We start from the raw sequence: 16391 nt of genomic DNA, 5'->3' as shown, positions 1-16391 counted from the left end.
AGTGTGTGTAATAGTACTGGGTGCTGCTTGGAACACCTCACGGAAGAAGCATTAGGGAAAAAGTTAAGGCACGGTGCAAAATCCCGTAAGAATATAATGAGGAGAGGGGACACGGGGAACACTTTGCAGGAGAGACCGCTGGTACACCAGAGACTAGAAGCAGCAGCAATAAATTGAGAGGACTGAGGAGATGCCTCAGAAGAATCCTGACACCCATCCTGCACAGAGCCTGGAGCTCTGGCTGGAAGCTCAGCAAGAACGAGCACCCTCTCCATACAGACACAATCACCAACACCAACAGGGGAGCAGAGAGTAAAGAACAAGGCTATGGCAGAAGAAAAAGGGCTTTACTGCATGGTCTAATTGCTGCTATTAAACACCACCTCCGAACTATCCCCAGAGAGACACTATGACAAGAGGAGATAACCAAAGTATGACAACTTCTCGCTCTGTCAGTGTACGTGACTTGATGCTGGCAGTAATGACTTGATTTTTTTTTTTTAAATATACTTTTTTGACAAAATTTTTTATAAATACCTATCAGTGGAGCAGCTTAACTCAAATAGCCTTCCAGCTCAGCTTCCCACCATGGGGAGGAGCTGAAACAAAAAAGATCCAGAGGACTGGCAGCTACTCAGGGACAAGCTGAACACAGCTTAACCCAGCTCAGGCTGCTCAGACACATCCACAGGCAGCACCTGCTGACAGCGGCAAGTGTTTATTTTTGCATAGACATAGCTGTGAGCCCCGTGAGTCTCTCCCATCCACCTTCAGAGCATTTCTCCAGCCAGCCATTGGCTTCGCGCGTATTTTCTTTTGCATATTGACCTCAATTTCTGCTTCTGCAGAACAAACTTGTGATTTAGTGCGGAAACATCTGGGAGGGGAGAGGCTTCAAACCCGGAGCGTGGTAACTGTGTACGCTCAGGACATAGACCATCAGGGTGGAAATAAACAAAACAGGTCATGACGAAACTCACATGACATCTTTCCATTTCTCTGTAGAGACTAAAATATAAAATAAAGAAGAGACCACCACCCGTAACCTAAACCAAATCACGTCTTCCCCCTAACCTGTGCCTAAGGCCAGCTCACTGGCGAGACATTAATGCCCCAGACATTAAGAGGAGCATTAATTGGAAGCAACCAGTTGCCAGGATCACGCCGTGCTCCAGCCCAGCGCGGCTAAGTGCACTTGGCATCCTCGCAGTTCCTCGCACGGCTGCGGAGCAGGTGTTAGCTGCTGCTTCAGAACAGCCGCTTCCAAAAATCGCATTATCCCCTTTTCACCACAGCACCAGTCCAGATTTAATGGCGCAATAAACAGCAGCACCTTTAGCCAGGCCTGTGCATTTATGGACTTCAGACAACTAGCATTGGTCGACTGGGTGTGCGCAGACTTACAGGCACTCGGGACAGGGCGAGGTAACACCAGGGGCTGTTTTCTTTACCCGGCTGTCGCTCAGGGATAACCGGTAACACAAACCCTCCCTGGCAGAGGATAAGCTTGTCACAGGGGGCCTTGGGCTGAAGATGGTGACAGCACAGCAGGTGAGTGTTTGAAAGAGAAGGCTCAATCCCCACCCTCCCATGGCTAAAGGAAGAACCAACAGCGGCTGAAGAAGCCCATACCAGCTCCCCAAAATCACCACAAAGCACAATGGAGCAGGAAGCCACTTGCCTGAAATGCTACAGCCACCTCTCCCGAGAAGGAAGGATTTTATTCCTCTTTACCACCCCCCAGCCAGGATTTCCCCCCCAACACACACTCTCTGGCCCTTACCCTGCCCACACCAGGTCTCAGAGCAGCAGGAAAACCCCTCACCCCCTGGCTCCCAGGTGACACAAGGCCAGGCCTGGCCCAGCGTGGCCACAGCCCACAGCACCAGTGTCCTCTCGTGTCCCGGGAGGGGGAAGGGGCCGGTGTGAACCTCGGCAGGGACAGGACAGGCCCGGACTAACGGCCCAGCCTCGCCGCTCCTGCGCAGCCCGACGGGAAGGGATGTTTATTACACGTTAATTAAAGCCACCGGCAATCGCGACACCCCCCCTCCCCAACAGCGTCCCGCAGGGCCCAAGGGCACCGGCCTACGGCTCGCCCCCGCCTTACGGGACAGGCCGGGCCCGCTCCGGGCCCCCGCGCCCCGCTGCCGCCTCCCGCAGCCCCGGCGGGGCCTCACCTGGCGGCGGTGGCGCCGCGCCCCGGGGGGACCGGTCCGCGCGCGAACGGGCTCCGGCGGAAACGCGGCGCCGCGACCCAACGTTCCGCCGCGGCCAAACGTTCCCCCCCCGGCCCCGGGAGGGCGTTTTATGGGGAATTGGCCCCAAACCGCCTCCTTGGGGGCGGGGCTTGTCCTGCCGCGGTGCCGAGGTCCCCCTCTGATGTCACCGCATCGCCCTGCGGCGTCACCAGGGTGGCCTCTGATGTCACGGCAGGTGTCCGTGATGTCATGGAGCCGGGAGGGTGCTGGGGGCTGCGTGACAGCCAGCTGGATTTCGGCAGGGCTGAGGAATGGCCTGGGCCCCTGCGCAGAGCCCTGAACCATGGGGGCTTCTGGGGGGGACAAACGTCCCTGGGACACACAGACACCCCCAGGGACACACAGACATCCATGGGACGTGCAGATACCCCAGTGTCACACAGACATCCCACGGACACGCAGACATCCCTGGGACACACAGACATCTTGGGGACACACAGACATCCATGGGACATGCAGATACCACAGGGTCACACAGACATCCCAGGGTCACACAGGCACCCCAGGACACACAGACATCCATGGGACATGCAGATACCACAGGGTCACACAGACATCCCAGGGTCACACAGGCACCCCAGGACACACAGACATCCATGGGACATGCAGACATCCTTGGGACACGCAGACGTCCCTGGGACACACAGACACCCCCAGGGACACACAGACATCCATGGGACATGCAGACATCCTTGGGACACGCAGACGTCCCTGGGACACACAGACACCCCCAGGGACACACAGACATCCATGGGACGTGCAGATCTCCCCAGGGTCACACAAACATCCCATGAACATACAGACATCCCACGGACACACAGAGGTTGCCATGATGGCACATGGTGGCCGAGCTGAAGCTCCCCAGCAGCGACAACACCGCGTTCCCCTCCATCCCCATGTCTGAACCCAGCACCCCTGGCCAGGCTGGGGTGAAAGCCCCACACGTGGCTCTGGCATGGAATCGGGAAGAGGCCATGGCATGGCACAGCACCAACCCCCACCGCAGCCCCGTGCTGCCAGGCGGAAACCCAGCCGGTTTATTATTTTTAGCCGGTTCCACTGCAGATTTGCATTCGCTGCTGCAGGGATGGGGGACATGTGGGTCATGGCCTGGGGCGCGGGGGCAAGCCGGACCCTCTCCTGGCTCACTGGCAAGGCCTGGCACACGGCACGGGGCACCCATGGGCGATGGGCACAGGGGTGGGATGGGGCAGTGCTGGGGATGCTGTCGTTTCAGCAGTGGTGCGGGCAGCGGGGCAACCCTTTGCCGAGAGGCACGTGGCCCCTGTGCCGTGCGAGCCACCGTGTGCCAGCCCTTCTCTGGAGCCTTGTTCTCTGGAACCTTCTCCAGAATCTTGTTTTTCCGGCGGAGCGCGGCGGTGCATGAAGCGGGGAGGCCGGGGCGACCCCCACCCACCTCCCTCAGGTGTGTTTCCACCCCGGGGGCCGGCGGCCGGCAGCCCAGCGAGGCGCAGCGGGGCTGGGAGCGGAAGCAGGGCCAGGAGCCCAGCCTTGGGCAGAGTCCGCCAGCCCCGTGCCAGCCGTGCCGCACGGCGCTCCATTGCACGCCTCCTCCGCGTTGCACCATCACCCGTTGCACGGCTCCCTCCCATTGCACGCCTTCCCGACGCGCAGCTCCCCCGTTTCACTCCTCCTCGTTGCATGTCTCCTCATGGCACAGCTCCCCATCGCGTGCTTCCCTCCCCATTGCATGGCTCCATCCCTGTTGCACGACTTCCCGATGCACAGCTCTCCGTTGCACGGCTCCCTCCCCGTTGCACGCCACCCCGTTGCACAGTTGCCTGTTCTGGGGGGCTCCCTCCCCACCGCAGGGCTGTTGCTCCCCGGTGCAGAGCCACTGCAGGAGGGGACCCCTCACACCCAGCAGCCCCCCCAGGTGCTCGTCTCCCTCGTCTCCCCCTCGGTGGGCTCAGCACACCCGTGCCCACATGCTGCCCTGCAGATGTGCCTGGCTCCCGCCAACCGCCGCCCCAGCCCTGCCACCACTGCTTTCATTCTCCTTTTTGCACTTGCCATCTGTCACCAGCCTCCCCCCAGTCCCTGCAGGCTTCAGGGATTAACCCCCCCCGGGGGGAACCAGGGGCACCCTGCAGGGAGGGTCCAGAGGGTGCCCAAGGTGGGGACAGGGCTGTGACAGCCATGGATGCGTGCACAGGCAGGATGTTCCTCTGCGACTGCGCAGCCTCTCCAGGTTGTGTAGGGACCACGGCCCTGGGGTGGGGGGGTAGGTGGGGGGTGACAGGGCCATGGTCCCCTCGGCCGTGGCGTGCTGTCGGGCCAGCTGGCCGTTTGTGCAGCAGATGTCCACCCCGAGCCACCCGCTGCCGCTCCGTCCCCCGGCACCTGGTGCCCACCGGCCATCTGGAGTCGGCTGCATCCCCGGGGATGATGCTCAGTCCTGGCCACCAGCAGCACCCGGCCACCCTCCATCCATCCTGGGGGCTGCGGGGGCCACGCTCTGCTTCCCAGAGCTGGTAGGGAGGGAGATGCTCTGTGGTGGTGCCGAGCCAGCCCCAGCCCCAGTTATGGCATACTCAACAGCAACAGTGCCAGCTCACCCTGTGCTGGTGTTTGGCTGCACGGGGAGGGACGCATTGGTGCCCAGCCCCGTTCTCCATGGAGGCAGGGACACTGCATCAGGAAAGGGGTCAGTCCAGCTGTGCCGTCACAGCTGGGAGCGCATGCAGGCACCCCAAAAGCTGAGACTCAGGTGCACCACAGCCCTGCCCGCCCACGGACCCCCCTGACCTCAAGGCTTGCAGGGCTGCTGCAATGGTCCCCAGGGCACTGGGATGTCCCCAAGTTGCCATCACCATTTCTCACCTCCCTCCCAGCCGGGTGTGAGTCCCACAGCCTGCGCCAGCAGGAGGGTTTTCCACTTGCTCCCCCCCCCCCCCCCTTTCTTATGCAGGGAGCTGATTAATTATGGATCCAGCAGAAAGCTTTTATTACATTACAGTTTACTTGTGGCAACATCCGTATTTATTAAAAAAAAAAAAAAAAAGGAAAGTAATTACTACAGCGGTGTAAACACCGCAAACACCGCTGGGTGACGGGGAGCTGGATGCTCAGGGTGAGCACTGTGGCTGCTGGTGGCTCCAACCTGAAGCCCCGTGGTGGGATGGGACAGGGACACCAGGGGCTGCTGTTGCGGTGCTGCTTGGGGTGAGGACAGAGAACGGTAAGAGAGGAGCTGGGACACCCCGAGGCCATCAGCACTGTGTCCCCAGCCCCATCCTGCCCCAGCCCAATGGGCAATAGAGCCAGAACTTGTGCTGGGGTCCCCGACTGCTGCCAAGGAGGGAGTTGTAAACAAGGTGGAGCGAAATGTTTGATCTCCATCCATCTGCCGGCCACCTAATCTCCCACCCGTGGCCCTCGTGTCTCATCACCCCCCAAACCCCCTAATCTGCTCCCTGCCGGCTGGTGGAAGGTCAGAGCCGGGGCTGCTGGCTGTGCTCCCCGCCACACGCCACATGGCACTGGTGCAACCGGGAGGCTGCCGCGATGGAGGGAGCCAGGTCAGTGCAGCCATATGGTGGGACAAACCTTGTTGTGCCCCCATTTTGGGTTTGAAGCCCTCTGCTGCTGCAGTAGAGGGAGGGCACAAGACAAGACAGGTCCTGCTACCATCCCCCCGTGCCTGCATCCCACCCAGCACGAGCATCTGCTGCTGGAGCCACTGCCCGTGGCAGGGTGGCAGGGCATGGGTCTGTCCCCAGGGGCTCGCGGGAGACGCGATTGCCATCGGGACTCCCCGGGGACGGGAGCAGCTCGGAGATGCTCGGCGTGAAGTGGAGCCGTAAGTGCCTCCCGTGTCACGTGGCGAGGATAAGTGCAAAATGGCCCTATTATGATAATTGTGCGAAATTATGATTGATGGAGATTAGCTGCTTATTTGAGGAAATGGCAGGCGCACGTGTGACACGGGCAGGCCGGGGGACAACCGCCGGGGGATGGGGGCACGGGTAGAGGGGCACACCGGGACGTCTTCTGAGGCTCTTCCTATGGCTTGGACCCTCACCACCACCCCAGGAGCTGCTGGATCCCCAGCTGATGGCTCTCAGGCTGGGACATGCCACCACATGGGGACACTGAGTGCTGCATGGCAGGAGTCCGGGATGGGGATGGTGTGACTCACGTACAGCCCCATCCTGCCCCATAGAAGGCTCCTGTTGTCTCCTGCCAACCCCACTAAATGCATCCCCGATCAGGGGTAAACCTGTTAGAGGGTGATGGCAGGAGTCTCTCTGTGTGCTGGCACCTTGGCTGGCACTCTCGGTGCTCTGTCCCACCTTGTTGTGCTGTGGGGCTGTGCCATGGGGCTGGAGAGAGGGTAGCAGGGCAGCCCTGACACCCCTGTGGCTCCCAATAACTATGGCTCTCAGTAAATGACTTATTTTGGCTGAAGCCAAGCTGAGCACTGGCAGTCTGTCCCATGCCTCCTGCCTGGCTGTCCCCACCGGTGTCCCTCAGCCTCAGGGACCCTCCTGGGGCATCAGCACTGGGAGCATCTAAGCTACAATGGATGCTCAAGCCGTGTTCCCACTTCTCCCTTCAAAAAGACATTGAGACCAGGAATTTTGGGAAGAAAAGCCGGAGAGGCAGGGTGGTTGCAATGCCGCTGGCTGGCCAGGACGGAGCCATGGCACGACTGCACTGCCAGGGCCAGGTTTTCTGTGGGGATGCCGTGTTGCACGAGGCCGAGGTGGCCGTGCAGAGCAGCACACGGCCAGAGGGCACCCCAAAACCACCCACCCATCGCCACAAGTCCCTCCTCCGCTCTCCCCTTCCCAATTTCCCGGACCCCCCTACTCGGCAGACGGATGCTGGGTAAGAGGTGTGTCTGTGGGAGCCGTGCTCGCCATGCAGCATCGCCGAGCCGGGCTGGATCGGCGCTCGCCAACGCCAGGATGGGCTTTCCCACCCGGGCTGGGGGCATGAGTGGAGACAGATGGGTCTGAGCCTCCCGGCGTGACGCTGGCACCACGGCCAGGCTCCCACGCCCTTCGCCGAGGGACGAGGACATCACCCAGGTCCCCCACTGACGGGCACGGTGAAGCCAGCTCCTCTCTCTGCCGTTTTCCCCTTTTTCCTCCCCCTTATTCGGCTTTTGGCAGCGGAGCCGTAGTGGCGGCTGGGGCGCGTGGTGCCGGGGAAGGGCTGCCAAGCCTCGGCAGCCCCCCGCGGCCCCCTGGCCCCCCGTGCCAAGGCTGGTGGCTGGCAGAAGGGCTGCCTGCGCCTGGCGGGGCTCCGTCAGCTGCGGGAGGATCCCTGCACCACACTCGCTGCCAATTTCCCTGCGAGCTGGCACCACAGGCGGCTCCGGAGGCACCGGCGGAGAAGGCTGGGGAGGACGGATTGTGAAAGGGAAGGGAAGAAAAAAAAAAAAAAAAAAAAAAAAAAAAAAAAAAAAAAAAAAAAAAAAAAAAAAAAAAAAAAAAAAAAAAAATGGACACATGCCATCGCTGGAGCGGCGAGGATGCCGCTGCCAAAACGCCAGCAGGCAGCGCGGGGCCAAAACCCACCGGCGGCAGAGAGGAGGGTCTGGCAGCCCGTCCCGGCACAGGGTGTATGATGGAGGACGGGCAGCGCGGCAGAGGCACGGCGTGGCCGAGGCAGGAACGGTGGCGGATGGCAGAGCCGGAGAGGAGAGAGGTATTTGCCTTCGTTTTAAAGGCTGTGTGTGTGTGCATGTGTCTGCTGCTGGGGCTGCGCACCCCGGGCGGCTCAGCCCTGTGCAGGCTGCCTGCGGCCTCCCTGGCTGTCCCACTGCTCTCCTGCCCGTGGCCTGCCCCGCGGTGATGCCAGCCCTTTGCTACCTGCAGCCGCTGCCTGGCACAGGCAACAAGGGCTCTGGGTGCCGTCTGGGCTCAGCCGGTGGCTGCCAAAGGGGATTTGCTGTCCCCTGGCCGGGCACGCTGGGGCCGGCAAGGGAGGCTGCGGCTTTGTCTTGGTTGGGCTTTGTCTGCCGGTGGCGGCAGTGCCGGTGGCGGGAGCTGCACGGGGCGGTGAGCAGGAGCAGGGAGAGTGTGAGCCGAAGTCCCGCCAGCAGCAGGGCTGGCACATGGGAACCATCCCCTGCTCCCAAACTGGGGCTGCCACACGGCCAAGCCTGGGAATGAGGGAAGAGAGGGTGGGGAGAGAGCCCTCTGCACGCTGGGGAGGAGGAGGAGGGAAGGAAGGGGAGGAATGAAGGGCAGCGGGGAGCTTGTGGTCCTGCAGTCACAAGTCATGCGATGCAGGGGTCAGGGCCACAGGGTGCTGGCTGCAAGGGCTGGGGGTGCTGGTGGGTGCTGGGAGCCTTGGGCAGGGGGCTGAGGGGTGCAGGGCAGAGCCTCCATCCGGCAGCACCAATGCTGCCACGTTCTGGTCCAGGTCAGTGAGCGTGCTGTGGTGAGCACCGTCAGTTTCACAGCTCCACCAGCACCCACGTGAAGGCAAAGGGCTCTGGCTGGGCCCCCAGGCACCAAACTCGCCTGGCACTGGAGGAAGGAGCCAGCCCTGGAGAGAAAGAGATGTTGGCAATGCCAAGACCCCGAACCACCCTCACTCCTGCCTGCTGCACTGCACCCCTGAAGGACCCAGGCTGTGCCCAGCAGCACCCCTGTGCTCAGGCATGCAATCTACACACCAAGACCACCAGGACAAACCTCCCTTGGGGTCCTTGGACCCCAGCAACCATTGCCTGCAGGGCGATGCCCCTGAGCCAGGGCAGGGCCTGAGCCCCGGGACACCACAGCATCCAGCTTCGAGGGCATCAGCATCTCTGGGAGGGATGTGGAACGAGGCAAGAGGAGGCGTCCCATCCCATCCCATCCTCAAGCTTCGCTGGCCAGGCTGGTCCACACCTGGCCACCCCTCAGCCAGCCCACGCATCGTGACTCCAAGCTGGAGGAGCAACTCTGTCAATTCCTGCATCGGATATGGGGATTAGAAGCAGTGTCCTGCCTGTGAAGGACAGACCATGCTGCAGCTGGGTCCCCAGAACGTCCCATGGAGGATTAGAAAAGGTCCATCAGGCAGTGGGGATGGCACCACCACAGCCCCTCCACCTTATGTACACCTTCTGGGGCCACCATTCATGGGAGGATGAGGCCCTGTGCCTGCTCCGTGCTGCCTGTCTCAGGGTCGGAGGAGGAGGAATGCTCCCCGTGCCACGGGATGCTCCCCCCGTTTCCCCCTCTCCCTCGTTTTCCTCCATATTTCACAGTTCCTGCTTCCTGCACAAGGCAGGGGTCTCCAGGGACTCCAGCCAGATGTTCTCTGCAGCACACCACATTGCTTTCCTAATGAAATATTCATGGAGCCTCTCCGCCTTTTGCCATGAAAGCCTTCTGCAGCTCCCAGCCATGGAAACGCCGTGCAGGCAGCATTCCTGCAAAGCCGCCCGCCCGGGGCTCCCGGCCTCCCGCTTCCCCTCAGCACCTTCGTGCTGCTCTTCCTCCCTCTTCTTCCTCCTGCAGGCAGTGCTGGAGCAGGAGCTTCATCCCCTCTCGCCTTGCAGGCAAGGCATCCCCAGGGGCACAGCCAGGGCCCTGTGCTGGGGACACCGGTGTCCCCGTGTGGCTGTCACCCACCCCGAGGCCGGGTCCATCCGTGGGTGGTGGGGTGGGTGCCCACCCCAGCATGGAGGTGTTTCACCCACCCCCTGCCAAAACCTCGCCAAGGGTGGCAGAGCCGGAGGTCCCGTCTGCCGGCGCGGCCCCAGCCAGCCCGCAGCATTAGGGATGCTGTGCACTATAATCCAATTAGCTTGTTTATGCAAACAATCAGGTTTTATGTTTCGGTAAAAAGCTTAAATAACCTTAATCAAAGCGAAAGACCTGATATTATCACCGGTGGGGGCTGTGGTTCATAGCTTGGCAGGTAGGACACCCTGCCCAACTTGGGACACCCTGCCCAACTCCTGCCCATCACCACCAGCCCTGGGATCTCCTGGGGGGCCCAGCATGGAGGGCCACGTGGGAGATGCTTTGCTCCAGCTCAGCTTTGCTGCTGGAGGGTCTGAGCTGTGCTGTTGGCATTGCCGGTGTAGGGGGTCCCGGTGCCCTTTGTCATCACATCCTGCAAGTCCCAGCCTGGCCCTGCTGCTGGGGACTGGGGTCCCTCTGCCTGTAGCTGCCCACTCAGCGAGCCCATGGGGGGCCCAGCATGCCTGCCCCTTCCTCCACGTTGTGTGGAGATCGTTAACTAAAACTCTAGAGGCATTAATCAGCCAGAGCGATAACCTGAGGAGGGAAAGGCAGGCACAGGGTGGCTTTGGGGGGCAGTGGGAGGGTGCTAGGGTGCAGGTTTGCCATGCTGGCTGGGGATAAGGGGACATATCTCTGCCACAGCCACCTCTTGGACTCCCTGGTCTAGGGGCAGAGTGCCCAGCCCTCCAGTTCTGGCCCTCCAGGACCCCTTCTCACCACCATCCTGTATGTGTCAATAAACATGGGAGCATCCCTCTGCAGCGAGGGGGGACGCAGGAGACACCAGCCAGTGGCTCATCTAACATGCTGCCACCATCCCACCTCCCATCACCAGCCCGGGCTGTGCTGACAGCACCAGAGCATCCCAGAGCTGGGAGAAAATCCCTGGGAGAAAACCAAGCTCAGGTTAGGCATGGCAGCAGGAGGTGCCACAGGGGACTGCGCTACGATGTCCCTGTGCCCGCCTGGGGACAGGCACGGCGAGACAGGGAGCGGGGTTTGCTCTGGAGGGCTGTACCCACCGGCACTGCCTCCCCGCACACCCCGAGTTTCTGGCAGAGTAATAAGCTATGCATGTAATGTAGAAATAAAACATGTTCTGCAGAACAAATGATGTTAATTTGCTGAGAGGCTCTGAAGCTGAGTATTAGCGAAATGCCTTGAGGGAGAGAGCGGCAGCTGTGCTGGAATTAATGGCAACGTGCCGAATTAGCACCGCTATGCATCATAGTCAGAGGGAAAAATTACCGGAGAGAGGGGGAAAACAACCTCCTCTGCGTGCCAGCCCCGACCCTGGGGCACACTGCGGAGTGGAGCTGGCCACCGCATGTCCCGGTACCCATGGGCTGCCCACAGCCCAGCCTTGCCTGGGCACACAACAGAGGAGGCTCCTGCTCTGAGCCAGACGGCCTCCTCAGCGAAGGTGTGTCCTCCGGAGTGCTCACCTTCCCTCTGGGATGCTCGACATCCTCCCAGGGTCCTCAGCACCCCTCTGGACCAAACCATGCCATTGCATCCCACCCTGCTCCAAGAGACTGTCTTCTCCAGGGTCTGCATCCCTTCTGCTCCCCCATTCCTTCCCCTCCTTTCAGGGTGGGGGGCTATTTATCTACTTGTCTATTTATTTCTTCTATTTATTCCTGGTGGTTGAGTACCTGGAGCCTGTAGATCCTCATTGATTACTAACAGTGCATCTGGCTTATGGCTCTGCAGCCTCCTCCGGATCATCCGTCTTCCTTCCCCACCACCTTCCGCCCGCCCGCCCGCCATGGTGTGCCCCGGCTACCGGGAGCACGTTTGTAGATTGTGCATTACCTCTTAATGGAGGGTTCCAGTAAAATCCACGCCTCTGATGAATATTTAACACCAACATCCATCTCTGCTGCCTGGTGAGGCCGGGGGTTCGGTTCGGCTGGTCCCGCTGCGGCTGCTGGGTCAGGGCTGTAGAGCTGCCAGGTCTCACGAGAAACCAGGCTTAGCTCTTGCGTGGTTGAACCCAAGCCCAAGAAGCTGGTTAGCCCAGTGGAGATGGGGACTGGTGACATCCCAAGCCCGTTCCCCCATAAATCCCTCAACATCCCACGTGTCCATCGCCATTGCAGCTGCTCATCCCCAGCAGTTCATTCCCAACGTAAAACGTCTCCCTTTTTGTCTCACCAGCCTCAGCCTTTTCTCCCACTTTTGCCTTTGCAGATCCTCCACCCTGTGAGTGCCACCTTCCTCAGGGAACAAGGCCACACTGGATGCAGCAGCCCTCAGCCTGGCCCCAGATGCCACCGTGCCACCCAGCCCGGTGGTGGAATCCTCCTGGGGCTGGGGTCTCATGCCTGGCCATGCCGTGGGTCACATGATGCGATGGATGTGGATGTGCCACTGGTCTGGTCCTTGCTGGGATGTGCCAATGATTGCCAGGCACTGGGACATGGTGACAGGGACGGGACTTCCCCTGTGACCCCTCTGTGGCCGTTGGATTTCAGCATCCCTGGGAGTGTGTCCAGGTGAAGAAGTTCTGTCCATCTGGAGGTTTATCCATCCAAACACCGGTATACGTGGAGCTTTACCAAACAAGCTCAGGCCCTGCCAGCTGCCTCATGGGCTGGGATTTGTCCTGGGGAGGAGAAACATCCTCCCAGCCACGCTCTGGGAGCACGGGAGGTTGACAGTGGCATCACCCAGCAGGACCACATGGACCCACCGAGGGCTGCGTCGGGAGCTGCTCTGCTCACCTGGGGCACCATCAGTCCTAATCCCATGTCCTGGGGATGCTCTGAGGGGGATGCCCCCTCCCACCCCAAGCCAGGAGCTCTGGGTGTAGAGGGCTGGGCTCCACAGTGCGGGGCCATCCCAACCCTCCATCCCCAGGCTGGAAAATCTTGTAACCCGGGTGGTGGTTTTTTTGGGAGAGGGAAGGGAGAAGCAGGGGGAGGATGCTCTGGGGGGGCTGCGGGTGCCTGGACGCGGGCAGGGCGGGGGGGGCTGCCGGTCACTGCCAGGTTACATCTGCCGGGGCACGCAAGAGTGACTCCAGATGCATTAGAAGTGCCGTGCTCCAATTTCAATTTCATCGTCTCACAATCATTTTCAGGCTCCTCTTAGTGCCACATTAACGAAGCCTGCTCGTTTGAATGCATAATTAGCCCAAGCATTCTACCTCGCTAATTTCGAAGCAAGAGCGGGGGGCGAGGGGAGGGGGAGGGGGGGGGAATTTGCATATTAATTTAGCAGAGGGAGAGAAAAATTGTTTACCACTTGCTTCTTGCTGTTGATCACAGCGGACTTAACTCTTTCCCGGGTGCCATCTGGAGCTGCGGAGCCGGGCGCCCGGCCGGCACGTGGGACGGGACGCAAAGGTTACGCGGCAGCAATTAAATCCTCCCTGCGGCGCCGCGGCCATCCGGACCACCCCAGCTGCCTTGTGCTACTGGGAGCCAACTGGGAGCACTGGGGCTGCAGCTCCTGGGAGCACAGGGCAGGCGAAGGGCAGCTGGGGTGGAGGTGCAAGCTCCAAGGTGCACCCCAGCCCTCTTCTCCATGTGGTCCTGGGGTGAAAAGTGACATCGTCAACCCTCCCCCAACACCAAAGGGTGTCACGGTCCCATCCTGGGTCTGTCCCTGCCATTCTTGTAGCCCAGGCAGGCACAGGGATGTCCAACAGCATCACCCCTCCTGGCTCCATGCAAAATCCACCCTGTCACCCTCTGTGTGCCCCCTCCAAGGGGACAGCTCTGTCCCCACATCCCACTTCGCTTTTTAGCCTCACCCACCCATAACATGATGTCAGATGCTCCCGTGTACCATCCCCAGGGTGCACAGGGTGGCTCATGGCATCGGTGGGCCATGGGATGCCCACACCCACGGAGCACCCACGGACCTGTGTGGGCAGCCTCCCTGAGCACCGACAACTCGCTACACCACCACCCCCCCCCCGCCAAACCCTCCACCTCCCTTTGTTTGGGAGTCTGTGGGCGTCTTGAGCCGAGGTTGGAAGTAATTTGTCTGTCTCCTGCAGCGGGCTGTCATCTCGCATCTGCGAACCAGTTCCATTTGCACTGCCAGTAAAAAATCTCAGGTCTGACAGGTAGTAAAAAAAAAAAAAACCAACCCTAAAAAAAAAAATAAAAATGGAGGAAAGCCTAAAAAAAAACCCCAAAACCAGCTGAGGAACTCCTGGGCAACAGGATGCTGTGTATATCATGGGCTCGTGGCATTTGCGACCACCCTCAAATCCAGCGGCTGCTGGATTTGAGGGTGGTCGCAGATGCCACGAGCCACGTTTTGGCCCTTTGGACCTTCATCCCCATCTCATCTGGGCTTCACGCCTCCATCCTCCTCTTATCTGGGCTCCCCAGAAAGGCTGGATCACCCCCAGAGAGCCCCTGCCCCAACCAAGGCACCCCGTCTGGCTGGCTTGGAGCCATCCCAGCACGTGACAAGCGATCTGGGTGACAGCCTCTGTCGCTGGCATCCCCGTCTGGCTCCTGCATCCAAGCCATCGTGGTGCAGAGAGATGCCCGAGAGGGTTCATCCAACACTCGTGTGTGGTGCCAGGGTCACGGAGCCACATGGCCAGGGGACACCCCAGCGTGTGGGTATGGGGTCTCCAGCGTGGCCGGAGCGATGCCGGAGCCGGCGCGGTGCATGGGGCCGGCTCGCAAAGGGTTAACAGCTGATTACAGCCTTTGTCTCTGCATCAGTGTACATAATGCGCCCCGCATTTGCATACTGCAGTGTGCGCTCAATTAAAATGAACTTTTAATTTCTTCTAAGTAAATTACTTCTTCCCGGTACGTGACGCGCACAAATGTCAGAATAATGGGAGAGCCTTAATGAGCTGGGAATGAGGGGCGGGGAGGGGAGCGCCGGGGCCCCGGCTCCCCCCGGGGCCACTCTGCAGCCTGTGGCCTCCCCATGGGGGAAAAAGGATGGATCCTGCCTTCTTCTGACTTCCCTGCTGAGGTCGGGGACATCCCTACTGCCACCAAGTCCCCCGGGCAGGGCAGAGGTCCCCACCTTCACCTGCCCATGTCCCTGCAAGGGTCTGAGCTCTCCACATCCTGCCCTCATCCTGCCATCCACGGAAGTGTGGGGACACAGGGAGATTGGAACATCCCTAAAAGGGGCTGAGGTCTCAGGTCCAGCCCATATCCTGACATCCACGGATGTGTGGGGGACACAGGGACATTGGAGCATCCCTGAAAGGGGCTGAGGTCTTTGGGTCCTGCCTGCATCCCGGCCCATGGGCATCCCTCACCATCCCAAAAAGGCTCCACTGGGCATCCCCAGGGACATCCTGGCAGCTCGCTCCACTCTCCCCACAGCAGCTTGAGGACGATGCTCGGGGAGGGACGTGGAGCCCCACACCCTGACCCTTCTGGCTGCCTCCCGCCCGGGGCCAGGGCCGGCTGCGTGTCCGCAGGGGCCAGATGGCAGGCGAGATTACTGGAATTTGATTTTCAGATAAATCACAAACCTGGATGAGCGAGTGCTGCTCCAGATGCATTATCCGTAATCCCCTGGAAGGGAACCTTTTGGAGGAGAGGGTCCCCGTGCCAGCTTGGCAGCAGCTGGGTAATCCCGGCCGGCGGCACGGCCCCGCGCAGCCCGGGGGGATCAGCTGCTCCCCGGCCGCACCGCGGTGTGTCACCCGCGCTCCCCGCGACCCACATTCGGTCCCGCCGAGCCCGGGTGGGAGCAGATGGGGCCAGATGGAGTCACACCAGGAGCACACGGGCACCAGGACGAGCCCGTGCCCGCCGGTGCCTGTGCCCAGCCGTTGTGCCCGCTCGGCTCAGCACTGCGGGGGGATGCCAAGGGGATGCAGGGGGTCACTGCCAGGCTCCCCCCAGCCCACTTCTGCCCACCAGGGGTGCCTGGAGCATCCCCATGCTGCCCAGCACTCCCAGTGCCATGGAGATCCCCTCCTCGCCCACCCCCACTATGCCCAGTCTGTCAACACCAACGACGTTGCTCCGTTAACTCATAACAATGCATCTCCACTCATTGCACTGATTAATTACGACATGGGAACAACTCCCAGCTCTGAGGAAGAGGAGGGAAGGGACAGGGTAGCCCCTGGGGTCCTAGTGCTTCAGGCTGAGGAGGGAAGGCAGCATCGCAGAGCCATGTAGGGCAGGGGGTGTGGGGGCACTGGGATCCCCAGTGGTGCTAGAGGCCATTCCAGGGGCTGCAGCTTGCTCTCCATTCCAGCTTGGAGCCATGTTTTTGGGGCACATTGAGCTTTTGGGAATTCTCGGTTGGGCAGCATCTTCCCCCAGCCCCAGAGCCAGCAGCCTCCTGCAGCTCCCCCACTCCGTTTCAGAAGCGCAAATTTGGGGACCCCCAAACTTTTGCAAATAAAAGCAAACTGTAAGTGGTGGGGGATGTAAGGTCCAGCACAGACCCCCCCCCCCCC

The 16391-nt window shown here is 60.7% G+C and overlaps 1 protein-coding gene across 1 annotated transcript in view; it reads right to left on the bottom strand.

Moving 5' to 3' along the window:
• Nucleotides 1-2273, bottom strand: part of ACSF3 (acyl-CoA synthetase family member 3) — a 66260-nt gene extending 63987 nt beyond the window's left edge. The window contains exon 1 of the mRNA XM_014942545.1: nucleotides 2181-2273. The gene's annotated coding sequence lies outside the window, so the exon portion shown is untranslated. The remainder of the gene's footprint in view (nucleotides 1-2180) is intronic.
• Between the last annotated feature and the right edge of the window lie 14118 nt (nucleotides 2274-16391).

This window comes from Calidris pugnax, unplaced genomic scaffold, assembly GCF_001431845.1.
Source record: "Calidris pugnax isolate Ruff unplaced genomic scaffold, ASM143184v1 scaffold28, whole genome shotgun sequence".
Taxonomy (NCBI): Eukaryota; Metazoa; Chordata; class Aves; order Charadriiformes; family Scolopacidae; genus Calidris; species Calidris pugnax.
This window is presented reverse-complemented; position numbering and strand designations above follow the sequence as displayed.